We start from the raw sequence: 14,321 nt of genomic DNA, 5'->3' as shown, positions 1-14,321 counted from the left end.
GATTGTTTATCTTCCTTTTGTTAAGTTGTATGAGTTCCCTATAAATTTTGGAGATTAGGCCCTTATCAGATATGACATTGGCAAATATGTTTTCCCATGAGGAATTTTTATTAAAGCAAGTATTTTATAATCCAAATTACATTTCCTTGATCAGTTATCAATTCTGTTATTTAAAAAAGAAGTGACATTCTGAGCTATTCCACAGTAAAGAATTACAAAATTAAAGAAAGGAATGCTTTAAATTTTTGTACTTTGCTGAAAATTCTTTTTCCCACGGTCTATAAAACATTAATTTGTTTTTATATTTTACTATTTTTTTGTGTTTTTTTTTGTTTTTGTTTTTAAATCAGTAAGTAATCTAGGACTAGCATTATTTTTGCTAGACCTGGCATTTGCTCGGTACATAAGGTCCAAAGTTTCCTTTCCTTTTTTTATTTATTTTATATTTTGCAATGTTTTTTTTTTTCCGTAATATTGTTTTTCGATGTTTAGATATTTTTCTTTGGTGAAGCACGAGTTTCTTTTCGTGGTCTCTGATAATTTTAAACAGTTGGAACACTGGTGGCACTGTTAACTGCTTAAAAGGTATTATTATTAGTTACTATTGGGATTCATAGATATTTTGTATCTTACTGAGATTGTGTGTGTGTGTGTGTGTGTGTGTGTGTGTGTGTGTGTTTCTTTAAGATGATATTTTAATTGTAAGTGGATAAAAAATGATTCATTGTTTTTTTACTGTTTTCATGAGTATAATGTCTTCTCAAATGAAAATGTTTCCCGAGAAAGGAATCTGTTGATTTTTGCATATAAATTTTACAATTGAGCACCTTACAGAATTCTCTTATGGTCTTCAGTGTTTTTTTCATAAATATAGTGATAGCATCTGGAAATAAGGGAACATTGCCTCCTCCTCCCCAGCTGGTAGACTGTTTGGTATTGAATTGTTGCATTATTTAGCACTTCCAGCACAATTTAAATTGTATTCAATAACAAGTACCCTGTTTTTTCATCTGGTGTAAATGAAAACGCTTCTAGTTTTGCTCCATTAAGCTCTGGTTCCTGAGAAGTATTCTGATTATGTTGGGGAGGTAGTTTCGGAGCCTTACTAAAGTGTTTTTAAATGGGGTGTTGTTACTCAAGGGGTGTAAAGTCTCAGTTATAAGATGAATAAGCTTAGAGACCTGCTGTACGACATTGTGCCTGTAGACAGGCATCTGTACTGCACACTCATGAATCTGTTAAGAAGGTGGCTCTCATGTAAAGTGTTCTGACCACAAGAAAATAAAAAATTACATTAAAATAATAAATAGTGTGTGAAAGGATAGACCAAGAGACCAATGGAACAACAGACACAGACCCGTACAAATACAGAAATGACACATTATGGAACTGACAGGCGCCAACTAGTGTGAGCAGACTGGACTTTTCAACAAATAGTGTGAGGACAACTGGTGTGTAGCCAGTTCTAGGTGCCTTACAGTTCTAGGTGGGTTAAAGATTCACGTGTAGAAAGGGGAACTGTAAACAATCAGAAGACAGCATCAAATATCCTTATAACTTCTGAGTTAAGAAGGATTTCTTTGTGAAGATATAAATATAGACAGGGTGACCCCCCAAAATGCATACACACTTTTGAATTATTAATTCCAATGGGTTAAATCTGAAAAGAAAGAAACATCAACTGAGCCATCAGCTGTGAAGTGTGCATACATTTGGGGGGACACCTTGTATAAATATCATAAGGAAAAAAAATATATTCAGTTACACTAAAATTAAGCATTTCTGTTGATGAAAAGAAAACACAAATCAAGTAAAAAAACCCTCAGTCCCACAACTGGGAGAACATATTGCAACACATATAACTCACAAGTTATTTATTTCCAGAATATGTAAGGGATGCTAACAAATAAGAAACAGAAAGACAACCCAGTTTAAAAAAAACAAAACAAAATGATGAAGAGATAATTTATGGAAGAAACCCAAATAAACAAAGAAAAGAAACTCAATGTCATCGATAATCAAGGAAATGCTAAATTGGAACCATGTGACTGTTTTTTTTGCCAACAGATTGGCAAAAATGTAAACATCTGATAACATCGAGTTATAGGAGAATGTGGAACAGCCAGTTCATTTAGGCAGTGCTGAGGGGAATATAAATTGGAGCAGTCTCTTTGGAAAGAATTTGACACTATCTACTCAAGGCTAAAATGAAAGACCTGACATTCTAGCAAGTTCATGCTTACATATGCAGTGTGAAAAAACTGGCACAATGGTACAGGGTCATGCAGAAGAAGGTTCATAGCAATGATCTTTGTAACACCAAAACGACACATTGTCCAAATAGCAATAAACAGCAACATGGATCAATTCACTGTGGCATGATCATGCCCTAGAACACTACACACGACACGGATGAGCTTCAAAAACACAATGTTGGGTGAGAAAAGCAAATCGCAGAAGAATGCGCATCGTGTGATTGCATTGATAGGAAGTGAAAAACGATGTAAATCCAAACAGTCTATTTTTAGGGACACAAACACATGTGGCGTTTCAAGCACCCAGAGTGTAAAGGAAAGCAGGGGTGTGATAAACAAGTTTAGACTCATGGCCACGTCTGATGGGGAGGAAAGAGGATGGAATAGAGGAAGGTCGTGCAGGAGATTAGTCTTATTCCTTCAGTTGAGTGGTAGATACAAGTGAGGTTGCTCACACACGCATTCAAGAACTGTTATTTAGAGCCCTCCTTGTGCAGGGGAAAGGCTGTGAACGGAAAAGACGATTTCTGGTGCTTAAAGATAGACAACGAATAGAACTAATTAGCTGTATTTGTTATATGGTGATAAATGCCGAAGATCTCAAAGATGAAGCACAGGGAAGAGGAAAGGTTGAGCAAAGGAATAATAGTCATTTTATCATGATCCTTTGTACCAGCGGTTCTCAACCTGTGGGTCGCGACCCCTTTGGGGGTTGAACAACCCTTTCACAGGGGTCGCCTAAGACCATCGGAAAACACATATATAATTGCATACTGTTTTTGTGATTAATCATGTGTCTTAATTATGTTTGATTTGTAACAATGAAAATACATCCTGCATATCAGATATTTACATTACGATTCATAACAGTAGCAAAATTACAGTTATGAAGTAGCAACGAAAATAATTTTATGGTTGGGGGTCACCACCACATGAGGAACTGTATTAAAGGGTTGCGGCATTAGGAAGGTTGAGAACCACTGCTTTTTACCATAACATAATTTATAAATACTCCTTTGTGACAACTCAGTATTCATTGTTTGAGCAGCTAAGTAGAGACTAAAGGGAGCCCATGGAATTCCAGGAGGGGAAACAGGTGAATGCACAAGTCAAATGCTTCCATCTATAATAATAAAAGCGTAATATGCTAATTAGACCGGACAGCCGGACAACCTTCAGACGACCTCCCAGACAAAGCCAGGCTGCGAAGGGCTGGGCCCCTTGCACAGATTTTGAGCATCGGGACTCCAGTTAGTGAATGAGATGGGAGTGCGATTATAAAGAGCAAAGGCTGTGTCTCAGGGATCCGATGTTGTGTTTTCTGAGTCACAGCCAGGAGGTCAGGAGATGCTGCGCAGAACTCACCTTCCTGACAAGCCCAGACTTGGACTCTGGCTGCCACTGAAAGGTTAGCTTGACGCTCACATGCCCACATGCCCACATGCCTTGAAGAATCACTCTGGTTCTTAGAACCTTCTGTCCTCTGACGGTTTAACCCAGCTTTGAGATCATGAGAGATCGATAAAATGCCAAGGCAAGATTTCACAAGCAGCTGGGGTGACGGGGCCCACTGTCCAAGACAATTTACTCTTCCTCTCTCATAACCTGATTTTATCAGAACTAGTTCTTTGCTTCACGTTGTGTCATTACAAGCAGATCACTCACCCACTCTCTTTCCCCCCCAAAATTTATTTTTTATTGATTTCAAGAAGGGAGAGGGAGAGAGAAACATCATGATGAGAATGGTTGATCGGCTGCCTCCTGCAGGCCTCTCCCTGGGGATTGAGCCACCGCCTGGGCCTGTGTCCTGACCAGGAATTGAGCCGTGACCTCCTGGTTCATAGGTCAATACTCAACCAGTGAGCCACGTCTGCAGGGCACTCAGCCACCCTCTTGATCATTCATTCTGCACAAAGGTCTCTGCCTATTTATCCATCGTGTTTTCTTTGTTTCTGTACCTATTGTCTTATCTGGGTACCAATCATCCTTTTTAGGGACACACATCTAGTGACCCCTTTGTCATGCACCCCAACACCCTTCTCCTGCCCTCACACAGCCTGTGTGCTGGTAGACCAGACAGACACTGAATAATACCTGGTCTCCAGGTCTCCTCTACAGGTCTTTTCTGATGACGTGCTTCCTGGATGGAGTTTTCCCAGTCGAAGCTCAGCTTGCTCTCATCATTTCAAGGGTAGGCTGTCACCGACTCTTCCTCATGCTTTTGCCGCTGCTCCCTGGTTAGCTCGCCTTTTCTTCCACCTTATTGTTGAGAGGTGAATGGGCCAGGCAGACGTTATGCTGAGTCAAGGTCACACCCGTTTTTCGAGAATGACTGAATGAGCTTGTTGGGCTAGCAGGGAGAATCATCTTTCGCTTTGTGTTTCTGAATCTACTGTGGGTGACACAAGCTATTCATAGAAACAGTATGTGGGCGGGTAATTTTCAGTTGTGTTTGGCAGGCTCCCTGACAGGCTCTGTGGTATCAAAGCCCTGTCCCCCACGAGCCTGCTTATCCTCAGAAGTGGAATAAAATGGAACCACTTTAAAATAGAGACTCCTTGAAGCATTGCTTCCCCAGACGTGGAGATGCATGTTGTGTGTACACTGATGGCCTCCCCTCAGTTGTTATTGATAAAAGCTTTTCCATGGTTAAAGTTGGAAACCTGTCCTTGGGAAACTTCTCTCTTTTCTTGTCTTTTTTTAATGGATCTGTAGGCAACAGGAAATATTTACCTACAAAAGGGCATTTAGCCCAGCTGGTGTGACTCAGTGGTTGAGGGTTGACCTATGTACTAGGAGATCACGGTTTGATTCCTGGTCAGGGCACATGCCCAAGGTTGCGGGCTTGACCCCCAGTAGGGGGCATGTAGGAGGCAGCCGATCAATAATTCTCTCTCATCATTGATGTTTTTTTATTTCTCTCTCCCTCTCCCTTTCTGAAATCAATAAAAAAATACATATATTTTTAAAAAGGACATTGTGGGATATGTAATGTTATACAGACGTAATAGGTATGACAATGATAGCATAAAGGATGGTGAGGAGTAGGAAATGGACCTATACAGTTGCAAAGCTCATAACATTTTATGTGCAGTGGTACAATGTTAACTCTAAGTAGACTGTGAAAAGTTAAATATCTACATATACAAATATACACATATATCTGTATCTCACTAGAGCCATCATCAAATTCATAATGTACAGAGGAATCATTAAAGAAAACCAATGGAGAAATTAAGATAAGAAAGTATAATCAATGAGTTATTTACATAATCAGAAATAGCCACAGCGAGGCCCCAGGGGAGCATGGGACATGATTTCAGGCAGGAGGCCTGCGGCAGGAGGAGCCCAGTTCCACCCACACTGGCGCAAGCGGCAGGATTACCCGGTGCTCCGTCCAAAAGCCAGGAGCTACGGCGACCTCTCCCAGGACCTGAGAATCAGGAGGATGATTATTTACTCTAGACCGGTGGTCGGCAAACCGCGGCTCAAGAGCCACATGTGGCTCTTTGGCCCCTTCAGTGTGGCTCTTCCACAAAATACCACGTGCGGGCGCGCACGTACAGTGCGACTGAAACTTCGTGGCCCATGCGCAAAAGTCAGTATTTTGTGGAAGAGCCACCCTCAAGGGGCCAAAGAGCCGCATGTGGCTCGCGAGCCTTGGTTTGCCAACCACTGCTCTAGACAGATAGAAAAGTATGGGTAGATGTTGATAGAGATCGAGAGCATTAATACATTGGAGCATAGTGGGAGAAAGCATGGAGTTGGGGCTGGGGGCCTGGAGTCTGGCCCTGGGCAAATTAGTTCTCTAAGCCTTTGTTTCTCCAATTTCAGTAAAATCTTAAATACTATTTCTAAGATTTCTTACTTTAAAAATATCTGGACTGAGATGAGGCTCCTTCTAAATTAATTCTTTTGTAAGTTTTTTTAAAGTTTCCTTCCAGCACTAATTCTGTAAGATTCTATTTTGTTTTGACTTTCTTTGATCATAGACTCCCCACCTTATAAAGCTCCAGGTGAATATCTGGATGGTTTCATGTGAAATTACTTTTTACTGATATATAGTAATGAGTACAGATTCAAAAGCCTTTTGATTTTTCTTTTTTTAATGGTATTTTTATCATGGAGAAAACACACCTTTTTCACTTCCCTTCAATATATTTAGCTGACGCGCCCTCTTGTGGAAGAATCTGCACATAGCACTACAACAGTGAAACTGCTTCCAGGTTTGATAGCCCATGATAGTACATTTTATATATTTTAAAAAATACATATGTACTAGTATATGCTTATATTACAATAAGATTGTGAAGATTCAAGTTCTCGCTCAGGTTAAACTACTAGTTGGGATTCAATGTTTAAATATATAATTAACGTATATAGGATTATAACTTTTACATTTTTTCTATCCCAGCTATTTCTAGTTACCATTAGATTAACCATGTGCATGAGATGTACAAAATAAAGAAGATTTTATTTTACTAAAAAATGTATTAAAATAGGAGACGCTTGTGTCCTGAATGATCTCCCTCTTCCCTGGACAATTCCTGCATTTTCCAGGTGGGAGGGATGAACACATCCCTGTGGGCAGGGGAGAGAGTGCGGAGGGGACGTAGTCAGTCCCGCAGTGGCAGTCGGAGCTGGTGCTGCCTCTCTTCTGGGTGTTTCTCGGGCAACTGCCGCCAGGTCCACGGGAGCCCATGACTCTGGAGTGAGCTCTAAAGCAAATCTGTCCCAGATGATGCTGAAGCTGCTGGGCCATGGACCACACTCTGAGCAGCAGGAGCCAAGATCCCTCCCCAGTGGAGGAGGAGAAACACCACCTGCAAAACCAATTCTCTCCCACACTTTGCAGACAGACTCCGAGTCTGGGACCGTGAGACCATTGTGTGGAAAGAGAGATTTCGTTGGGGAAATGTTTTGTTTTGCCAAACATGCTAAATATTTGATATGATCAAGTTCTGTGTTTAATGCTAAAATAACTTCAAATATTTCCCCCAGGGCTCCCAGGGCTCTGTGAGGCTGCTACTAGGATTAGGAAAGACAAAGCTGTTGGAGAAGTTGCCATTGAGCATCCTGACTATCCAATCGTGAGTGAGACTTGTCTAAAGGAGTCATATTTTTTGTCTGTGAACTTTTTCTATGACCCTTTTTCTATGATCTAACTACTTGGGAAGCTCTTGGGAAGTAAAAAATGAATCATAAGGCGTGAAATATAACCCACGGCTGTGCTGTCTCTCAGTGTGATTCTGACCCATTGCTACATCCTAATCAGGACACTGACCAGAAAAAACAACTGTCACCAACGCGCAATCACGTCTGATTTCATGAGAGTTTCTGGCAGTGGTTCTCAACCTTCCTCCTGCCGCGACCCTTTCATACAGTTCCTCACGTTGTGTGACCCCCAATTTCATTGTTACAAACTGAACATAATTAAAGCATAGTGATTAACCACAAAAACAATATGTAATTATATATGTGTTTTCCGATGGTCTTAGGCGACCCCTGTGAAAGGGTCGTTCGACCCCCAAAGGGGTCGCAACTCACAGGTTGAGAATCGCTGGTTTATGGTGCGTAAACACCTAGAAGTGGTCATTCCAGCAGCATTCTCCACCCGACAACTTTGCAGGTCACCTTGCCCTTCCTGCAATGGTTAATCGAAAAAGTATCGGTCATTACAGGGCAGTGACTGGGGAATGATGTCACCCATAGAAAATGGGACATTACTGCCAGTAATTTTTACGACTCATGCAATTTTCTCAGACATTTAAGAAATACTTTGCATAACGGCTTATCCAGGAAAGGATGTTTTAGAGAAAATGTGATTTAATTGAACTTTAAGCTAGATTTAATTAAACTTCAATTATCCAAATGGTTGCCTCATCCGAAATATTTACTTTTCGTCTGCATGTTTAGTATTCTCTAGACAAAGTCATAGTCATCATATAAATGAAAAATATGTAATTGGTTTAATTATCTGCTGTTCTGTTAACTGTGATTTTTCTTATGCGCTATTAATCGCTTGTCAGCTATTTCTTAGAAGCAAGTTTTCAATGTATATATGAAACTCAGACTTGATGATATGTATCATTTCACAATTAAAATATTAAATTATGTGTTAAGTGTGTGACATTAATCACAGGCAAGAACTATTGGTTTAGAGGAGGGAAAGTTTTGAGCCTAATTAGAAGAAATGAAATAGATGGTTAGTAAATTCTGCAAAGCCTTATAGAAACACAAATAAAACAGAAAATGTTCATCAGAATCATAATATTATCTATGAAGTGCCTGCTCTGTGCCAGACCCTATTGTACATGCTTTACATGTCCTGTCTCCTTCATTCCTCCTTCTATAACTTTACCATTTCACAGATGAGGAAACTGAGATACAGTGAGCTTCGGCAACAAGTCTAAGGTCACATTGGCCCACAGTGGAGTTGGGAGTCACACCTAGGCTGGTTTCAGAGCCCAAATACCTCACCAAAAAAGTATAGAAAATTTTGCATCTTTTAGATGGGGCTACAAATGATGGCCCACAGGCCAAATCTGCCTGCAAATAGGGAATGGTTTTTACTTTTTAAAAATGTTTAAAATTAATTTCAGAGAGGAAGGGAGAAGAAGAGAGAGAGATAGAAACATCAATGATGAGAGAGAATTATTGATTGGCTGCCTCCTGCACACCCTGCACGGGGGATTAAGCCCCATAACCTGGGCATGTGCCCTGACTGGGAATAGAACCCTGGACCTCCTGGTTCATAGGTAGACGTTCAACCACTGAGCCACACCGGCTGGGCTGGATTTTGATTTCTTAAAAAATCAAAAGAAAAATAGTATTTTTGTGACATGTGCAAATTATATGAAATTAAAATCACAGTGCCCATAACTAAAGCTTTGTTGGAACCCAAACCCACCTTCGTTTGCTTACACATTGTCTATGGGAGTGTCCATGTCACAACAGCCAAGCTGAGGACTAGCAGCAGACCACAGACCCTCAACACCCAAGGTATTTACTCTCTGGCCCTGAATTAAAAACACTTAGCAACTCTTACTGTAGACCAGAAGCCAAGGGAGCAAAAGACACAGAATCTGAGCAAATGCATCTGAGGATCCATGCCTAAGGTTACCAGGTACCCAGTGATGTAGGTTCTATAACATTCCCATTTCACAGATGAGGAAACTGAGTTACAATGAGCTTAGTGAGAAGCACCACAACCAGGGATTCAGGATGGCGGTGCAGTAGATGGAAGTTACACTCACTCCCTCCCAGGACCAAACTGGAGTTACAACTAAAATGCAGAGCAATCCATGTGCATAACCAGCTGGAGAAGCTCCATGTTAAGTAAACAGCAATCAGAGTCGAGCCATGGGTGTCTAGCCCGCTCTTCCAGGGCGAAGCTGTAGGAAGGACCTGGCGGGGGTCTGAGCAGCAGAAGAAGGCAGAATTGTGCCCCTTTCTTCTGGGTAGATACACCCCTCTGTTTCCCTCACTGATTTGTCAGAAAAGGAGCCAGTAATTCAAGGAAGGACAACAACCTCATCTCCTGCAGCCATTGTTGCCTGGAAGGGATTTGGGGCTGAGATGGGCGGAGAGCTTCCTGGGGGGCTGGGTCAGGGGTGAGGGGGATGTGAACTGGGGTACAGCATGGCCAGAGAAGCCCCTTGTGTGTCTTACTTAACTGAGCCATAAACCCATGTGCCCTAACGATAGAGTGGTGACCTTTGCTGAAAAACTATTCCTTCTTTAAAAAAAAAAAAAAAAAAAAAAAAAAAATATATATATATATATATATATATATATATATATATTTTAATTAATTTTTTACAGAGAGGAAGGGAGAGGAACAGAGAGTTAGAAACATCAATGAGAGAGAAACATCGATCAGCTGCCTCCTGCACACCCCCTGCTGGGGATGTGCCCGCAACCTAGGTACATGCCCTTGACCGGAATCGAACCCGGGACCCTTCAGTCCACAGGCTGATGCTCTATCAACTGAGCTAAACCAGCTAGGGCAAAACTATTCCTTCTTTACGTGTCTTCTCTGGGAAAAGGTCTTTCACTAAATTACGTTTTTTTAAACATGGCTAAGATTACTTTTTACCTCCCAAATAGAGATTATAAGAGGCGATTCTAATTCCTGGGGAAGGAGAGATACCAAAGATTTATTTTCATTAAAACACATATTTTCATCAGATGCATTTTTTTTCTTTTTAAAATATATTTTATTGATTTTTTACAGAGAGAAAGGGAGCGAGAGAGTCAGAAACATCGATGAGAGAGAAACATTGATCAGCTGCCTCCCGCACACCCCCCACTGGGGATGTGCCCGCAACCCAGATACATGCCCTTGACCAAAATCAAACCCTTGACCAAAATCAAACCCGGGACCCTTCAGTCCGCAGGCCGACGCTCTATCCACTGAGCCAAACCGGTTTCGGCCATCAGATGCATTTTGACGATGCATTTGTGCCAAGGCCTGTGAAGTGGGCCAGGCCAACGAATCAAAACACCCGAGATGCCAGGCCTAGTGCCCGTCAGTGCCTGTCTACTTCCTCCAGTGATTCTGTTCCATGCCGTGATGAGAGAGAGCCTCTGTGATGTCATGTTTATACCACGCCCAGCAGAAGAGCAGGCTCACGCATTTTTGCATGTTTTATATTTGCGTTGTATGTCATTCCCGTTCTGTTGAGTTATAGCCTCGTTTCACACACACACACATAAGGATCAGTGGCTTACGAGTGGTTCATTTGACGGGAAAAGGCAATGACAGGAATAGTAACACAAAGGCCATCGCTCACATCAGCTCATACACTTACGTGGTAGACAAGACTCCGGGGAAAATCTAACTTACGAATCTTTAGGTCTTGGAATTCAATGTGAAAATGTGGTGATGCTGATAGGATATACAATGATGACCAAAACATGGACTGTGGTAGATCAACATTCATCTGTCCTTGACACCCTGGTCTCCTGTCTCCAGTGGGATTAGTCATGAATATTCGTCCAGAGTGGAATTGATGATGTTGCTGTTTTCATGCTATTTTCAAATATTATACCAGTATGCTCAAGGAAACAAATTGCTTTTCTGCCCCCCCCCCCCCCCCCCCCCCCGCAGAAGAAGTAGAAAATACTGCTTTCCAGGATAAAATCAATTAATTTGACCACCAAAGGCATAAATCAACTTGAGACTATACAGGCATTATTCAAATTGCATTTCTTATAGTGAAAACTGTTGCAAAACTGCTATCACAGAGGGGCCTGTAAAGCCAGGCATCAGCCACAACGATAATGATATATATTATTTTTGGATAAAAACAAATAATGAGCCATCAGACAAATTCCCTTATCAGATGGCATTGTTGAGCGTTACACAGTATTGATGGCACACTGTGTGAAACTATTCAGACTGTGCTAGAGACACAATTGCAGTCGGATGGCCTCACTCATGTGCAGAGTAGGAGCTGGTTCCTTACACGTGTTTTGCCTTGTGTATCACTAACTATCCATGTAGTGGGTATTTTGTGAGCCATAGCACAGGCTGAAAAGGATGCACTGGGATAAGTAAGGACAGAACACCAATGGGTTTGCAGCAGGGAAAGGTATGGTTCTCACGCTATAAAAGGTAGCCTGCCCCTCTGAATGGCCTCAAGTCATTTCTAATTGTTTGATCCCCTAATCATAAGTATGGAGCAGAAACAAAGGGCACAGATTATTAGCTTAATTTCTTCCTCCTTTCCTTTCCTTTCCTTTCCTTTCCTTTCCTTTCCTTTCCTTTCCTTTCCTTTCCTTTCCTTTTCTTTCCTTCCATTTTCTCTTTCTTTTGTTTGTTCTCTCTTTCCCCGCCTTTCATCACAGCTCCTAGTATCCAAGCTGTGATCTGGGTCTGTTGAATTTTACATCTCTGCCTATTTGCCTTCTCTTCCTGCTCAGTGACACCTGGAAACTCTTGCTATTGCATTCTTTATAGTTGGATTCCATTCAACTATATCTTGAAAGTGGTTCAGAGTTGCTTGGAAAATGGGTCAAATGGTTATACAGCAAGGCTACAGACCTCAGAGAAGCTAACCAGGTCTGTAACGTCTTATTTGTGATGTTAAGAAGAGTAAATTTGATCTAGAATCGTGCTATCCAATACAATAGGCATTAGCCACAGGTGACCACTGATCACCAGAAATGTGGCTAGTGCCACGTGTTGAAATGATAATATTTTGAATATTTTACGTGACATAATGATTAAAATATATTTCACCTATTTCTCTTTTACTTTTTCTTAATGTGGCTTATGATAGATTTCCGTTGGGCAGTCCTCATCTAGAAAGTGCAGGGCAGGGAAGGAGGTTGGGGTTGTAATGTCATGGCCAGTCTGCAGTTCAAACCTGATTGCCCGGTAGTATGTAGAGGACAGACAAGAGAGGAGACAGTCTAATGGCAAGAAGAGAAATAATAATAAAAAAAAACTACTGTGATGGCCCAGGAAAGAAATAATTATTATATTCAGTGTGATAAAAGTAGTACTTTTATGTGATAAAATTGCCCTTTTCTGCATGAACAGTAGGAAAGTTAAATGCAAATAAGATAGGTTATCCATAAATGATGCATGTGCCTTTGTTTCGAAAAGCAGATCCCTGGTTCCGTACATGTGTGTCACACATCCGTGCTGACCCCTCCTGCTAAACCCACTCTTGACTCTTTTCCAGATCAACTCTAAGGGAGCACAGCCTAGGAGCGCAGGGCCTCCTGGGGTGTCCGCCATCGCGCCTCCTGGGCTGGGGGAAAGAAGTTGCCCCTCCCGAAGGAGGTCTGCTGCTTCCCAACCGTGTGTCCTTGGGCAAGTTCATGTCTGTGGGAGATTAAATGCCCAAACTAAGAAAGGACGTAAAGCTGAATAATTAATGCTATAAATTTTAAAGTCTGCTTGTTATTCTAGTCCACAGAGTAAATAATCTCCATGCACAACAGAGGAGGGATGACTACAGTTATACTCCCTGAGTCTGGGTGAGCTGAACCCTCTCAGAGGGGACCGCATGGTTGCGCTGGAGGGTGGGAGGCAACAGCAGCCCCAGATCATCATCGTCCTCTGCTCGGGGGAGGTTGGCATCCCCAGGCGGCGTGTTCTCCCTCCCGCCGGTGGCCCTGGCCATAGACTGGACTGGATAAGGGCGTCTCTCTGAAGGTTAAGTAAATGAGACCTTGTTTGGTTCCCATGCTGCTTATCTGGCCAGACAGGTGTCCCGGGACCTCTCTTTCCCTCACCTGGAGTTTGGTATCACGAGGTGGCCAGAATCCGAGCCTAAACTTATATCAATATTTAACTCCTCTGCAGTCAAAGCTATTGGATTCAAAACATACAAGTTTGGCATTATTATTTTTAAATGTCCAAGGTTGCAGGGTCAAAGCTGAGTCAAAGTTGTACAATGCATGGCTGGTCAGGAATTATTTTTCAATGAGAGTCCACTTTCAAGGCCATGAGCTTCCTGGGAAAGGAATGCCATGGCGCTGGTACCTTCTATGGGGCCCACCTTCTACAGAGCCCACCTTCTACAGGGCCCACCTTCTATAGGGCCCACCTTTTACAGGGCCCACCTTCTACAGGGCCCACCTTCTACAGGGCCCACCTTCTACAGGGCCCACCTTCTATAGGGCCCACCTTTTACAGAGCCCACCTTCTACAGAGCCTACCTTCTACAGAGCCCACCTTCTACAGGGCCCACCTTTTACAGGGCCCACCTTCTACAGGGCCCACCTTCTATAGGGCCCACCTTCTACAGGGCCCACCTTCTAGCCCGCAATCCCGAGTTGTGAGGAATAACAAAGGCTGGTGGGGAGCAGAGTTCTGGTGGGGACTCCAGTCCATCTCCTTGTGGTATGTGAGAGTTTCCTGTGTATCCAGCAGATTGAACTGCTTCAATCACACTTGCATTGCACCTGGGGCCCAGACAACCTTGGGTAAATTTCCACTAAAACTTGAGGTAGCATAAGGCCTCGGATTGCTCGTGAAAGCAACAGTCACTATCAGGACTGAACAGGAAAATGCCCATTAAAATTAAAAGTCTACAGAAATGGAATGAA

At 42.2% G+C, this 14,321-nt stretch overlaps 1 protein-coding gene across 3 annotated transcripts in view; it reads left to right on the top strand.

The window, feature by feature from the left end:
* The first annotated feature begins 186 nt into the window (after positions 1 to 186).
* The window catches only part of LOC118669710 (pancreatic lipase), a 36,689-nt gene continuing 22,554 nt past the window's right edge, over positions 187 to 14,321 (top strand). For 2 of the 3 annotated variants that reach the window (XR_004972104.1, XM_036335859.1), the window contains exons 1-2: positions 187 to 585; positions 7,257 to 7,345. The gene's annotated coding sequence lies outside the window, so the exon portion shown is untranslated. The remainder of the gene's footprint in view (positions 586 to 7,256; positions 7,346 to 14,321) is intronic. The other variant, XM_036335860.1, reaches the window with a different exon arrangement.

This window comes from Myotis myotis, unplaced genomic scaffold (assembly GCF_014108235.1).
Source record: "Myotis myotis isolate mMyoMyo1 unplaced genomic scaffold, mMyoMyo1.p scaffold_m19_p_15, whole genome shotgun sequence".
Lineage (NCBI taxonomy): Eukaryota > Metazoa > Chordata > Mammalia > Chiroptera > Vespertilionidae > Myotis > Myotis myotis.
This window is presented reverse-complemented; position numbering and strand designations above follow the sequence as displayed.